We start from the raw sequence: 16,726 nt of genomic DNA on the forward strand, positions 1-16,726 counted from the left end.
ATATCTCAGGGAAGACATTCATGGTTCAATAAAGAGTGTAGGACCTTGAGAGGGAGACTGGCTGTTGCTATTAAGAACAGAGACCCAGCCAGTATTCACAAAGCCAGGAAGGAATATAAACAGGCGCAGGGTAAAGCCAAAAAAGAATGGGAATAGAAGAGATGGGAAAAGCTAGGAGAGGCCATTGGGCATCCTGATAGTCGGTCGTTTTGGTCCCTGGTGTCTAAAAGTAATTTCAAACGTACACCTCCCTTGGCAAATAATCTTCCGGCTGTTGAATGGCATAAACATTTTAGTGAGCTATATTCTAGCGGCCCCCTTATTGATAGTTCCCAGACGCTCCACGACATAGGTTCCGGTATGTACACTCATGTTCACTAGGGAGGACCTACTGTGCTCCCTTGATGCCATTATCCCAGCAAAAGCCCCCGGTCACGATGGCATCCCTGGAGACCTTTTTCGTGCTAACAGGGAACACTAGGCAATTTATTTTATGAAACTGTCCAACGATATCACTGGCGGGGGCAGCATCCCGGACAGCTGGAAGGTGGCAGAAGTAGTACCCATTTTTAAGAAAGGGGACAGGTCGAAGCCCGCCAACTACCGTCCAATTAGCTTGATAGATTCTTCTGCCGCTCGGTCCTTGTTAAAATCCAGACCTGGATGGAGGAGAATGACATCCTCTCTCCTATCCAGGCGGGCTTTCGGTGGAAGGCCGGCACCATTGACCAGGCGTTTCGCCTGGTCCTGCTGCATTGGGAGGTAGTTGTGCTGGGCAAAGGCAGTTTATATCTTGCCTTTATTGATCTTAAAACCGCTTTCGACCTAGTCCCAGGGATTTACTTTGGCAAGTCCTTCGGGACATGGTTTTGCTTTTGGAACTTCTATTACCACTTATTAGGCTACATGAGGATAATTTTGCCTGTGTAAGGTGGGGAAACCAGGGCCAAAACACCGAGCCATTCAACATCAGGCGGGGTGGTACGCCAAGGCTGTGTCCTGGCCCCCACCCTCTTCTCCCTTTATGTAAACCAGGGGGCCGATCTTTTGTGCTCTACTCCGGCCGACGCTCCCTTGTTGGCAAACCAAAAAATAGCTACTTTGTTGTTTGCTGACAACACCCTATTGGTATCCAAAACTCCCATGGGCCTACAAAAATGTTTAAATTGTTGTAAGACCTTTTGTGATGAGGGGGGTTTGGTCATCAACACCACTAAAACTAAGCTGATGATGCTAAATCCCCACAAATCTTTTAAAGGTAACCTGGTCCTTGATAATGTCCCGCTAAAATGAGTGAGTTCGTTTGATAACCTGCGAATCAAGCTGTCCGAGGGAATGGCATGGAAGAAACATCTAGAGAGGGTGTCCCTGAAATTTTCCCAGTTAACTGGGGCCTTGCGACGGGAGCACTGCCTCTCTTATACCTGGCCTGTAGCCCCCATACTTAAGCTATATAGTTGCAAGGTTGTGAGTAGTGTGCTCTATGGGGCAGAAATGGGGGGTTCCATAAACGTTACCATCTTTTCAACAATATGAAACAAGTTTCTTAGAAGCCTGGTATCACTTCCACAGAGCACTCCCCTCCTTCCCTTGAAACTTGACATGGGTCAAGTCTATCAATGGCCAGGTCAGCTTACACCCATTGCTCTTCTGGCATAGATTGGTCACAACCCCCGAACTGACGTCCTACGCCGCTGCTTTTACTGAAGTTTCTCCCTTGGACACAAACCACAAAATTGGATGGATTAAATACATAAATACCATCCGGGCAGATATAGGTGTGCCTAAGGAGCTAGAAGGTCTTCCTCCCACATATTCTAGGGACCTATTAAAATCACAGTTTTGGGCATGAGTAGAACAGGAGAATTTCTTGAAAGTAAGCCATGGCTGCTTAACTGATGTGTTCACTGATATTAAATCCAGCAGCCCGCTAGATAGTTATCTTGATTTTATAAAAGTGCCGGCAGACAGAAAACTGTATACTCAGTTCAGATACGGCTGCCTACCCATCAATGCTTTTACTAACACTTGGCTGACAAATACACTACAGCCCAAGGGCTGTCCCTCTTGTCCATGCCCTAATGAAACAATAGGCCATGTATTCTTTGCCTGTGCTGCCAATGCCAGACTTAGAAGGAACTGGCTAACTCCGGTACGCAGGCAACTTGGGACACATAGCCATAAAGACGCCCTAGATATTTTAAAGTCAGATGTGGGACCACTCTATGCTTGTGCAACAGCAACATTTCTGGGCCAATTTTGGGCCATTAGAAGGAGGGCTCTATCTACTTCCCTGACTGGCATGAATAAAACAAACTGAAATCTAAGTGATTAGACCAGTCTGGTGCGTACTCTGCACTAGCACTTTGGTTTGTAAATAACAGTTTTTTATGCTACTATTTTAAACTTTTATCCTTTTACTGGTCATTTGGGGCACAGGTTTTAAAATGGATGTTGCGTAACCGGGCTGCATATTTGCTAATTTGAGATAAAAACAAATTCTATATAGGCACTAGCAGTTTAGCTCTATTTTGATAGGACAAATCATTTAAATGTTGAAATTTGTTTATCTTTGTAATTTTTATGTACTTGTATCTTTGTGCCAAGTTCTGTCTAGGGGGCATTTTATAGTACCTTTTAGCCTGTTCATTGCCATACAATATTCATGTGCTTACTTTTATGGTACTGTAAAACCAAAATAAAGACTTTTGATTAATTGAATGATATCTGACATATGTAAGGCAGCTACATGGTCTACACCACTCACATGTAATAAACATTATTGTGTGGATGTATTAGCGCTTCAACAAGCTAATGTAGGACAAGCAGTGCTAAAAAACACGTTTTAAACAACTGCAACGCTCACTGGTTAGCCACCTCTTTTGGAGGGTATTACTATGCAGTTTATGCACAGCATTTGTATCTACGGCAAACATGCCTCGAACGGCTTATGTTACTTACCTGTAAGCATCTGTTCACATGCATCCTCCCCGGACACCTATGGTTGTTGCAATTCTTATTATTCACATTACATACGCATGGACATCTCTATACTATACTTACTTACTCCATTCTCACCTTCTTGCAGGAAAACAATCTTAAAAATTGAGTTGATGCCCATGCCCACGATCACCGAAAGGAGGAGTCTCCTAATCTTGTGACTGGAAAAGACTTCTTCAAAGAAAAATAACTTGCAAACATCCGGACCCAACACTGGATGGCAGGCGTAAGCAAAGCATGTGAATCTACAGCTCTACATGCCAAGAAAAGATGCTTACAGATGGTGCTCTCGGTGCAGTGCCAAATGCGCTTATTTGGATACTTGCATGGTCTTTAACGTGCGCTTATCACCAGAACACAAGGAGCAGGACTGCGCAGCGTGAAACCTCTTCAAAAATAAGACAATGCTGCGAAGTAGAAGAGATAGCATCTACCACATAACATAGAGATGACAGCCGAGGCAGATTTCTCGCACAGCGAATCACTCAGCGAGGGTGAAATGAACACCAAGATACCAATTCAAGGTGGGGTCATCATCGCCAGCCCCCACTATGTCGCCTCTGACAAATCCAATAAGGAAAAAGAGTCAAAGTTGCAGGTCGAGGAACCCACGCAAAAGACTTCGGTACCTTAGTCAGGACAAAAAACAAAGACAGTATCAAGGGCCATGAAAACAATTGACCCACCCCTAGTAAAGAAAATTATTATATACATCTACACAACACGGTGTGCCACAGCCCACTGGCTCTGGTTGACACCGCAAGCACACCTCGGAGCTGAGAACAGACAAGACTATTCTTGATCATAGGTATTGCACTAACACCACATCAGTACCAAAGAACACTTCGTCATCGACACATGCATCGGCGTCAAAGAGGACACACCCGACTTTGACGCCGTACAAGTCATCGGATCCAGAGAAATGCTCGACATCAGGCTACACAGAATACAACCATTCATCACACTGATGAAAGAAAAGGAACAAGGTAACTATTCAAGGCCGAAGAAAAACCAAGCGCCCACCACAGCAAAGACAAAGGTGCCTTCCTCGGCCATACCAACAGTGCCACAGAAGCAGGCAAAAACACCACAAGCAGAATTGCTACAAGTAGAAGGCAGCAATGTTTTTGAAGTTCTACACAAAGATATGCAAAAGAAACAGCATAAAGACAATTCCAAAAGACAGCACAAGATTTTCCACAACCTCCACCAAAGAGAGTGGCTACTGAACATAAAGCCACAAGCCCCATGACATTCATCCATCCACATTTCCCACGATCAAGATAACCCTCACCTACACAGTAAGAGGCGGGGGAGGGGATAGACGTCAACAGGACTACGACTCAAATTTAATCGGTATATGCCTGCAGGTGGAAAAAAATGGTGGCATGGTGCACAGCAAAGGTTGTGGATCCCCTTTCTTCCCCTCGATCAGAAGTCCTTTTGTTCCTTCTTTCTCTGACCCAGCAGAGCTCTGCTCTGGGCACATATCAAGGGCTATCGTTCTGCAAATTCTGCCTTTCTCAGGCTCCCTGATCAACCCTCTCTTTTCAAGTCCCCTGTTGTAAGTAGATTTCTCAAAGGCATTGCTCACCTTTTCCCTCCTATTTCGTTTGTTATGCCTCAGTGGGACTTGAATCTGGTTCTTACCTATTTGATGTGCTCTCCCTTTGAGCCTCTTCACAACTGTCCTCTTCGTTTTTTGACTTTGAAGACTGCTTTCCTGGTTGCCATCACCTTCGCTAGGCGCGTGAGTGAGCTCCAGGCTCTTTCCTGTAAGCCTCCTTTTCTGTGGGTCCAGCCGGACAACGTTGTGCTTCGCACTCGTCCTTCCTTCTTGCCAAAGGTTTTCACTGCCTTCCACATCGGGCAAACTATCACCTTGCCCACTTTCTTTCTGCCTCCGCACCCTTCCAGAGAGGAAGAGAGGCTCCACAGTATGGACCCAAAAGATGCGCTCTCCTTTTATCTGAATTTCACACAACAGTTCCGTGTGGATGACCAGCTCTTTGTTGGCTACATGGGCGCCAAGAAAGGCCGGGCTGTACACGAGAGGACTATCTCCCGCTGGGTCATCTTGTGTATCAAGGCCTGTTATTCCCTGGCTAAAAATGAACCTCCAACGGGGTTGCGCACCCATTCTACCAGGAGGACAGCAGCTACTACTGCATTGGGACGTGGTGTCCCCCTGCAAGACATCTGTCAGGCAGCCACGTGGGCCTCACTGCACACTTTTTCTAAGCATTATTGCCTTGACAGTCAAGTCCGTAGAGACGGCTTCTTTGGACGTTCTGAGCTCCGTGACTTTCTGGTGTGATCTTTGTTTGCAGACCTACCACCTGGGTTGGTATTGCTGAGGTTTCTATCCTAAGGTAAGGAATATATCACTAACGTGTTTCTTTCAGATGAACAAGTTACGTACCTTTGTAACAATATATCTGTAAGAAACATTAGTTAGTGATGGATTCATTACCGCTCCAACCATCCTTCCCGTTCTGTGAACTGATTTCTAGGGTTATGGTCATCCCTCTCAGAGCCCTAGTTTCAATGCACCAGTGGTCTGTATCTTGCATTGCTCTGCGTTCCTGGCGCAGAAAATCGTGTAGAGAACTGACGCTGGCGCACGAGGGCGCGGCTAAGTAGCTCCAGCGACGTCATCTCGGCAACTACTACGCCAACGACGTATGCAGAGCCGTCCGACAACGCCTACCGAGGCACAGGGGTACTGTTGACGGAAACTTTCAAGATCCATTATGACGCCTGGGGGTTATTCTTAGGTAAGGAATCTATTACTAACTAATGTTTCTTACAGATATATCGTTACCAAAGGTAAATAACTTGTTTGACTGTGACCTAGGTGCAAATTCAAGCTTACACCAATGGAGCAGGAGTCCTTGTGCTAATGCTCTTATTTCGGGTGTCTGGAGTCTTCACTCGGTGAGGCCGCCTTCTTTAGATTGAGTCTTCCAAGGTCCAGATATTTTCTGAAGATGTGTTTAGTTTATTTGCCTGTTTTATCTTGTGCACTAACCAATCATTGGAGAAATTGTACTACAGAATCCTAACTATTTTCTTGCAGTCCCTCAACCTCCTTTTTTTGCAGCTCGTCTTCTTTGCCTTGTTGTAAAATTACCCAGAAGCCTTTTTAGGTCTCGCCGCCTAGTCAGTGAATGCGCTGTCTCCTCAAGACATTTTGTTTACCGTTAGTGGGCTTGTATGCCGCCGATTACTTACCATTTGTGGGCTTCAAAGCCACTCATGATTGATTGCTTTCTTCCTTCCTGTTGGTTAGCTTTGCGGTCGGCACTTCCCTCTTCTTGCATTTACCCTCCCCTATTGCTCGACCAAGTACTTGTGTCCTTCCACTATTCACACTTTTTGGAGCTATGTTTTTCATTTTTTTGAGCCACTCTACAGAGTGCATCTTTTGTAGCTGGCTCGGCCGTCTGCTCTCTCCCACCCTCCCGTTGTCTGTGTCTGTTTGTTTGTTAGTTTAGCTTTCACCGCTATTTACAACTGCATCTCGGCCCCATCCTTTCTGTGTTTTTTAAAACAATTCTCATTTGCCTGAGTTTCTGTTTAACTCATGACTGCAAGGAGAACTTGTATGTGAGTGTTTGTTTATCCACCTTTATTCCACCTCGAACAAGGCTATATTTCATTTGTTATGTTAGACAGACTTAAACAATATTTGCAACTGCACCTCACCCACAACCTAAATTTTATTTTTTACTTTACTGTGCCAAAAAATTAACTTTAAGGACACATTTCTGCCGTGCTGTTAAAACATATTGTGTAGTTCCTATAAATCTATACAGGATCTGCATGTTCAGACAACATAATCTATGGGAGTGGTGTCCACACTGATTTCAGATACCCCCAAAGGATATGTTAGGCTGTAGACTAACTGGCTCATAGTGCCACTATAAGCTCCCAACCTTACCAATGAGTGAACAGTTTCTGTCAACTATCGAACATGACAACCCTGACCCCCCCAGGGATTGTGGAAACAGTACAGTCCTTTTTGCTCAGTCACTCATGCTCACTTCTTCCCAGAGATATACACAGAATAAACGATGAGGACGTTTTCAATAAACATTTGTTGAACCAGCGTCATTCTAGTATAAAATACGTGTGCTGTGACAACCATTAGACAGAAACATATATATGATTGCAAGCACCGACAGAGTAAATAAGAGGTAGAATTCTACCATGGTGCTAAAACTGTGAATATATGCATGCATATAGATACATGGCAGTAATCACAAGTACTCCCAGGATGCAAATCCTAACTAAGTGTACCTAGCATGTATATAGATGTGAAGCTAAGAATCCCCCTAGGAAAGAGCCAACCCCATTACCTGATGGGAAAGAACGAAGGAGCAGGTCTTGGTCTGGAGTTGCACACCATGCAATGGATGTCAAATCACTGTGTGCTGGAGTTTCTGCGTGCAGGGACTTCAGTGTCTCGTGTCAGCATGATATCTTCTCTGGTTTGCCCAGCAAAGATGTGGTGCTTATGTACCTAAAGGGTGCCCTCGGGTTCTACCTAGATGTGTACTGATAATGTGGGCCTGTCGTTCAAGGATGACGATAGCAGTGACTTTTGTACAAAGTTATAATACCGAAGATGGTAATCCTGCTGTGTGATACTAAGAATCCTCATGCATAATATATGAGGCTAGATTTTGAAGAAAACCACACAACATTTATTCAGCACATAACTAAGCAAAAGGTCAGCGCCAGAGCCCTTATTTAGAGCAAGGTAGGACAAATGTAGGTAAAAGGTTGTGCAGCTACCTAGGCCTCTATTGGGGGGTACATTGGGGTTCATAACAATATAGCATCCATTCTTACTTGAAACACACATATTGGGGGAACTGCTTGCCTGTTATACTCACACTCCGTCGCATTCCTTTTCCTTTGAGATAAGAAAGGGATCTTCACACGTCTCTTCACTTGCAATTTTATGGGGGAAATTTAATTCATCTTTTTTTACATGTGCACATTAATTAATTTGGTCCACAATCATTTAAAAAAAATTATCTTTTAACATGTTGCACCTACCCTCTTATTTTCAAATTACATTCTTACCACCCGCCTTAATCCATTAGTTAGAATTAGTTCTATCAATTTTAATTACATTATTTCATAAATGAAAATTAAACAGTCCTTTCCACTAAACATGATGCATATTTACGATCCCACTAACCATTATTCACCTTACTTATTTCCCACCATTACCCATCCCATTCTGTATATTAAGCACACCAACCCCCATAAAAGTGCAGTGTTGACTATATCATACTTTTTTTAAAACAGCTATTGTTTGTGTTGCTACTTCCCTTCCATTTCACATTTAAATTCAAATCTCCTACCATCCCTCACAAATTAATAAATAACAAAAGAATAATGGCTGTTTCATAGCAATTTTGAATAAAAATGTTAACTTACTTTATAACAACAGTGATGTACAACACAGCTAAAAATAAATGAAGCCATTAACTATTGCAGAGGCAAGATCTATTGGCTTTGCCAATGCTAGTTTTCAAGATGACATCAAGCAGGCTTGCCTCTAGCTTCTTAGCAACTCTATTTAGATTAGCTCTTCTTCCTTCTGCTAGGGCAAAACTGCTGTCCCTCCTACTGTGACTAGAGACTGTCTGGCTCTCTGGGAGGATTATGGTAATGGGTGGGAGAAGCCCTACTTGACCTATCCAAGTCAAATCGGATAGTGCAAGGATGCTTTTTTTCTGAGAACTGTTCCTTTCCAGTACCCATCTAAATGGTCATCAGTTAACACCCATTTGCTCTTACTGGGCTCCAGAGCAGGCTATTTTCCTCCCAAGCCAGATTAGTTAACCATCTCAGCCAAGAATGCCCATTTCAGGCAGCCTGAAGTACATTTCTACAAAATTACTTTTCAACTCAAGTTATCCTGCTATTTTTTACTGTCCCTACAGATTAACCCTAGCAATCTTTGTTGGCCTAACAAGATGTTTTTTTAATGTAATGTAAATTCTTTTTTTGTAACCATTCAAATCTCACTGTAAGTAAAGTACAGCATATAATACTTGGGAGCAAATTACAAATCAATCTATGCTCATTTAGTTTTATATCAATAACTAAGTATATGTCCCCAGTAGAAAAAAGATACTTTTGCAAAGCATCTCCAGCTCTAGTGCTATAAAAAGAAACAGTTGCTGGAAAATAGAAGGCAGAACTATTACTTTGTATTGTGACTTTTAAATGCACCGTAGCCTAAATGGGGAAAGGTTTATTCACAAAAACAAACCATTAAAATGTGCTGCAACTACAGACTACCGACACATTTGACCATATTTGTTGTAGCCCTTAAGTATCTGTTCAGTATTTTATCTTAATCTGAAAATGTCCCTTTTGCTACAAATTATTGTAATGCAATTGTCTTAATTATAAACTACAGGGGATGGTCCTTACCAGGTTCTGCCTTTCATGGGATCTGTGGCAGAGCTCTATTCTTTGTAAAGGGAGCAACTCACTTTGGACTTTAGTGGGTCTGGAGTTTGATGGGTTCTGAACATTCGTGGTGCTATTTTCTAGATGTTTCTTACTCCAAGGTTTCAACACAACCCACCGGAATCCCATGTTTACCCTCACTTAGCATACTCTCATATGTCTCCCCTGCATAACTGGGGCTGTGGGGTGGGGGTTTACCAGAGACTTGTTGGTGGTGCAGAGAAGAGATGCCACTCACTGCAAGAAGCAGGTTACTGCGGCGCTAGGTGTATTCTGGTTATCATCCCGCAATGTGAAGTCCAGTTTGGGTCTGGAAATGATGTACATGGGTGCCAGAACCTTGGTCCATGGGCCACGGGACAGCACGAGTTACTGGGCCCAACCAAGGCGGCAATGGCAGTTTACTCCTGTTGCAATGGGGACCCATGCTACTTTGGATCTTGCTCATTCAAGCCCCTTCTTCTGCACCTGACTCTCAATTGGTAAAGTAGCACAAGCAGTCAAGGCTCCCTTGTAGGGAAGTGTAGATACAGATCAGTGAACACAACTAATAACTCAGCGTGCATGCAGTACACACAATAAATCAATGTTCAGTCAAGTACTTAATTTGCATTAAAGAAGTATTGTATTCTATTTCTACACATGCAAAGGTAAACAACATTTAAAATGCATGAACACAGCCCTCCCCTTGAGGTAGGTACCCTAATAGTTGCCAGGTCACCACCAAGTTTCCATTTAACATGTGTGTTGTTATTCCCAACTCACATGCAGCAACTTCCAGGAAATGTAAACTACTAGGCCCTGTTCACGGGGTTACCCCCTCTTGAACTCAGTCAATAAGGTGTAGTCACTTAGAGTCAAATAGGGTTGAAAAAACCAAAGATGGTATATCTCCCGGTCCCCGTTGGGCTCAATTCCTAGTTTAGCCACTCCAGCAGTACAAACACTGGCAGAAGTACTGTGCGGACCTGACTGAATCGGCAAAGTCAAGCTGCATGCGTTCACATGCACAGCTCCTGGCAGGCCCTGTCTCTCTCTCTCTCTGACTATTGGAGTTGCTCCAGCTCCATCCACACATACAAAGTCTTGTTCTTCCTTGCTCAGAGATGTGGGGCATTCTCCTTTCTCAGGCAGGAATTGGGCGGCGTCTCCTCTAGCCTCCTTGGAATTAAAGCCTCCCTCGTCTTGGTTGTAGCAGCAGTTTGGGTCTTGGGCGTCGACCCAAAGCTCCAGTGTCAGCACTTCGAGTGGCCCCTCCTGACATCCGGGGTCACTCCAACAAGCCTCAATGTCTTGTCATGCTGGCCCCAGGTTCTCTGTTCTGTGACCCTTCCTGGCATATGGGTTTACAGCAACTTCCTGAACATAGGCAGCTGCCTGATCGATGCAACACAGTTTCTCAGGACCTGGTGGCCCCTCCTGGGCATACAGGTTCACTAACTTCCAAAACGCTGCACATGGGCAACAGCCCAATCGATGCAGCACTGTCCTTCGTGCATGGCAGCCCTTCCTGGCTTATGGGGTTGCCAAAGTTCACAACACAGCACAGGGGCAACTGCCCAATCGATGCGGGACTGTCCTCCATAAACAGCAGCCCCTCCTGGCAAAAAGTTCACAATGAGGCGCCCAAGCAACAGCCCAATCGGTGCGGCACAGCTCCTCACACCTTGCTCAGGAGCCCTACATATCTGAACTCCTCTCTGGATCTCATTCTCTCTGGCACATTCCTCTCCCTCACAGGCACACCGTTCCAGGCGAGCAGGCAGGTACGGCTGCTCCAGGCTCCAACACAGGTGATCTTGTTTTGCCTGGGGGATGTCTACTCACCCAGCAAGGAAACTAGCTAGCTAGGTCCCTAGCCCTGGCAAAGTCAAGCTGCATGCACAGCTCCTGGCAGGCCCTGTCTCTCTCTCTCTCTGACTATTGGAGTTGCTCCAGCTCCATCCACACATACAAAGTCTTGTTCTTCCTTGCTCGGAGATGTGGGGCATTCTCCTTTCTGAGGCAGGAATTGGGCGGCGTCTCCTCTAGCCTCCTTGGAATCAAAGCGTCCCTCGTCTTGGTTGTAGCAGCAGTTTGGGTCTTGGGCGTCGACCCAAAGCTCCAGTGTCAGCACTTCGAGTGGCCCCTCCTGACATCCGGGGTCACTCCAACAAGCCTCAATGTCTTGTCATGCTGGCCCCAGGTTCTCTGTTCTGTGACCCTTCCTGGCATATGGGTTCACAGCAACTTCCTGAACATAGGCAGCTGCCTGATCGATGCAACACAGTTTCTCAGGACCTGGTGGCCCCTCCTGGGCATACAGGTTCACTAACTTCCAACACGCTGCACATGGGCAACAGCCCAATCGATGCAGCACTGTCCTTCGTGCATGGCAGCCCTTCCTGGCTGATGGGGTTGCCAAAGTTCACAACACAGCACAGGGGCAACTGCCCAATCGATGCGGGACTGTCCTCCATAAACAGCAGCCCCTCCTGGCAAAAAGTTCACAATGAGGCGCCCAAGCAACAGCCCAATCGGTGCGGCACAGCTCCTCACACCTTGCTCAGGAGCCCTACATATCTGAGCTCCTCTCTGGATCTCATTCTCTCTGGCACATTCCTCTCCCTCACAGGCACACCGTTCCAGGCGAGCAGGCAGGTACGGCTGCTCCAGGCTCCAACACAGGTGATCTTGTTTTGCCTGGGGGATGTCTACTCACCCAGCAAGGAAACTAGCTAGCTAGGTCCCTAGTCCTGGTCACAGGCAGAAGTATTACAGAACTTCTCCTCCTCATGCAGCCCGGCTGGCTACTAGGCAGATGACAAAGTATGGGGTTTCATACTCCCCTGCTTATAGTTCTTTCCCAGACATAAAATATGATTTAGTGTCTAGACCTTTAATGTTTTATGTTGGGCTTCTGCTTTTTTGATATGGACTTCTTTCCCCTCCACCCTTCCTTCTGAAAGAGGTCTGTCACAGCAGGCAGGACTCCAAAGCTGATTACCCACAACAAGATTATGGGAATGACCAGATTTCACACCTGGATGTCAGTCACAGTGATCTGTGCATCAAAGGTTAATCCCATCTTTCAGCCCTACATATTATGATTCTCTTATCAGCCTCATCTTCCTGAGATGTGTCCAGGCCCCTTCCTTGTGAGCTGTACTGCATCAAAGAGCCCTTTGAAATGCACCCTCTGTGTAGTGTATTTCTTGCGCTCTCACATGCACTCAGCACGTTTTCACTACGCACGCACTTCTGCATCAACATGATGTAGGGCAAGGCGGAGTTAAACACACAGCAGCAAAAAAATGTTAAAAGATGAATGAGCCTGTAGGCCTCACTCCAATAACACAGGGTAACAAGCATTTGCAATGAGCTACTGGCATTGTAAATGACAAACCTTTTCTCTGTGTTGGTTTTGAAAACATATAAATAAAAGGCATTGTCATGTACAATGCCAATAGCTTAAAAATTCACAAATGCGAGACCTATTGCTTTGCAAATGCTTGTTATCTGTATCACAGGAGTAAGGGCCGACCGAGCATCGGGTGTTTCCCAGAGAGGCTTGAAGGGTAGAGGTCGATTTTGTTATTGGGGGCTGGTTTTGTAGCAGTCCAGCAGTTTTGAAAACAATGTAAATGTTGGTATATCCAGCAGTTTTGGGGCAACAGTACTAGTGTTAAGAGAACTCTGGTGATTAATGTACCTTCTGGAATGAGATGGACAGTTTTGTCTAGCGGCAATTTTGGCTCAACTAAGGTAGCTCAGAGGGTTGTATGCTTGCTGCCAAGAAGGTGCCCTTGAGACTTGCCTGAGAGATACTTAAACCTGGGTTGGGGAGACATACTTAGATTCATCTAAAGGAGGTAACATGCATGAGAGAGGGGTGAGGTGGGCCAGGCACCAAGGTGAAGCTGCCTTAGCACCAGTGGCGTATCAGGGCCATTACCCAACGCAGCATTAAATAGCGGGGGAGGGGATGCTGACGGATTCCTGCGACAGCTGGGATGGGGGGCTGCCACTATTCTGATGCTGCTACCACCCCACAAACGGCTGCTGGTATGAGCGAGGGTGGGTGGAGACCGCCGCACCATAACACTGGTGTTGCCATGGGCGGTCAGTCCCACCCCCACTTGCTGCGTCACGGCTACGCCACGCCACAGTTTAGTACCCAGAAAACAATTGTGCTTTTTTATTGCTGTCAAGCATTATGTTTTCACCGTGTAACACTAATCCCGACCAGACAACTCCTTTACCCACAAGCTCGAAAAGCAGTTCGGGACTATCAGCGACAGAGCGGTTTTGAGACATCTGAGGGTCAGAGAGGAGCAATTCAAAGATCGATAGACACCGCCTAGACTAAGACATTCGCTATGTCACCAAAACACATTTTCCACAGGATAATAGACTCTGAAAATGTATTTTTTTAAATCTATTGGATTGAAAAGAAATCACGTAATATGAAAGGCAAAAACGTACAACTTTGAGGAGAAACATTTTTAAGTAAAACAAAAAGGAAAGTAAGAGATCTTACCTTGTGAACAGTGTTTTGAGTCGTCTCTTCCAAGGAAGGCGGTCTGTAAGGGGGTATACGACCAAACAACTCCTGCCACGAACTGCCTGGAAACCAAAAATCAAATGGAAGGAAAGGTGTTTCTTTCTGGAAAGTTTGTTTGCGCCTTGTTCACGGATGCCCTCGCGACGAGGACTGACGACCCCACTCGCCTTGTCCGGTTCAGAGTTGAAGTGACAGGTGCTGGAGGGGGCACGACATCTGAGCGAGCTTGGCTGACGGAGGAACACTGGACACTGTAGCCGAACAGCAATGAGTCCAGTAAGACAATCAAAAAATATATATATTCAAATATGCATAGCGCATGTTGAACATAAAGTGCTCCATTGCTCCACTACAGACAAAAAAAAAAAAACTGTTTCGCTTAAGGTGGGTGCTGACGGGGTTTCCAATCGGGACATGAAGTACCGGAAAGGACATACGTGGCGCAGTATGGAAACAAACCACTCATGAAAAAAAGTCGGAACAGACGCCGTTCTCGAGTAGAAGAGACGCCGTGTGCGAGAAAAATATCCAGTCAGCCGGACAGGAGGCACAGCAGTCACCAAAAAGCCCCGCTTTCAATAGAAAGCGAGGCTTTTGCATAAAGTGTGACACGTGCCAATGGAAAGCATGGGCAGAGCTTCCACCCCACTTCCGAAGTCGACTTGACGACAATAGATCTTGCCAAAGTGAACAGCGTATGCGCTAGGAACGCTAGGCGAGAACTAAAAAGAACTTGGTCATTACTACTAATCATCACACAGTATGCTGTCATCACTACGCTTGTGCTGTTTAACTCCTGGTGAAGACAGTAGCCTTCCACCACTTTAAGGCTAGTCCTTTGGGTGCCCCTCCTGGTCCAACAAGACCGCAATCCATGAGACAGGCCTATGTCATGGCGCACATGCATGATCTGAGTTTGTCTAGGACAACAAAATCAGAATTAGGCATCCAGGCAACACTTCAATTGGGCATTCAAGGAAGGGATACACTTCTTTACAACACAGAGGACTTTTCCGTCCTAACAACTGACTCATGAGACATTCACTAAGGTACAGAAGTTCAATGTTAATCTTTTCACTAAGCCTCCACCCCAAGGTCAGAAGCAGTGTTGGGTGGGAGATGCTGATAGGCCTCTGGCCCTGGGTAAGGCGTTATTCATAGAAACACTTGCTCTATAATCAAGGCACTGGTACTATCAAAGGGATTGAAAAGATAGTGCCCTCTATGAAGGTATCATTGTAGGAATTTAGGGGCCATGCAGGAAAAACTAAAATGATATGGCGAATCTCAGTGACAAGATGACATCCTTGGCAAACTCTTGCCAAGACTTCGAATAGAGGCTGCAGAAAGCTCAGGGTCTATAAGACGGTGCTAGCCCTACTATTGTGCTTCCTAAAACTAAGCTGGAACATCTGGAGAGCAGGTGCTGGGCTTCACAGTTCTGCATATTGGGATTCCTGAGTTTGCCATTATGAATGCACTGAAGACAAAAGTGCAACACTTTGTAGATGCTGAGATCCTGGATGGGTTATCCATACTTGACGTACAAGTGATGCCAGTGTCCTGTCTGGCTAGGAGTGTGTCCTGCAGGATCTGTTGATGGGACTGGAACATTGATAAGGGTAGCTGGAATCCCTGCATCAATGAGAGCAAGTAACTAAGGCTGCAGGAAAAGGAAGAAAACTGAACCTCAAATGGGTGGAGACTCCTATTTTTCCTTGTCCAAGTCATGCCGTTCTGATGAACAGACACTTCTTCCAGATCATAAAAGAAGCGATGATATCCCTGGGCCAACAGATCATCTTTGTGATACCTGACAAAATTGTGAATTTGTGTAGACTGTGCTTAGTGAATTCTTGAAATGAAAAGACCTGTGTTTACTTTCCTTGCGGGATCCTTTCGGAGCTAATTTTGGAGTGGTTTGATATTCTGTCCAATATTAGGCTAGCGCAGGACCGATTTGAGAGGGAATTTTGCTTTCTTAGTGCATTGTACTTAGCAGGCTATATTACGTTGCAATTGTTTCGTTTTTGAACTTAGTTTGTTCTGTGTCTTTTCTACCCTGTTTTCCCATTTCTTTACCACGCATTCCATTTGTCTATGAGATGTCATCATACATGTTACTATTAGTTCATTTGAGGCTGCATTCAAATTATGGAGATTAGGGGCAATGTACGAAATAATTGCCTCCCTCTGACACTGGAAAACCTAGTTTCTTCAAGAAAAATGCTATGACCTCCTGGAAAGCTTTCAACCCCATTCCGTGGATATGCTGAAAATATTTTTCACTAATACAAAATGTGTTGTCCCAAACCCCATGCCATCTCCTTTTGTCAAAGATCACCCCAATGCCCGGGGGCGCTAGAGGGCGCGCTTGCGGAATGGCTGCCTAGACCTGCAGCTCCCGCTCCTTGGTAACTGATCCTACCTAGATCCTTCGCCACGGGGTGCCACATCGCCCCCTGAAGACCGGATTTCGCATCAGTTGTGGAGAAGGTGGATGGCGTCACGGCTCGACTGGACGCCCTGGTCCACAAGGTGGATCGCCATGAAGAGCGCCTCACAACTGCGGAACAGAGAATCTCCGACAACACCGATGCCGCCACGGCCCACACGACGCAGCTGGCGAGAATGGACAATCTCCTCCGCATCATAGCGGCAAAGAACGAGGACCTGGAAGCACGC

The 16,726-nt window shown here is 45.5% G+C and overlaps 1 protein-coding gene across 1 annotated transcript in view; it reads left to right on the plus strand.

Moving 5' to 3' along the window:
• Positions 1-16,726, plus strand: part of RBL2 (RB transcriptional corepressor like 2) — a 1,013,578-nt gene that overhangs the window by 838,937 nt on the left and 157,915 nt on the right. The window lies entirely within an intron of this gene.

This window comes from Lissotriton vulgaris, chromosome 12 (assembly GCF_964263255.1).
Source record: "Lissotriton vulgaris chromosome 12, aLisVul1.2, whole genome shotgun sequence".
Classification (NCBI taxonomy): domain Eukaryota; kingdom Metazoa; phylum Chordata; class Amphibia; order Caudata; family Salamandridae; genus Lissotriton; species Lissotriton vulgaris.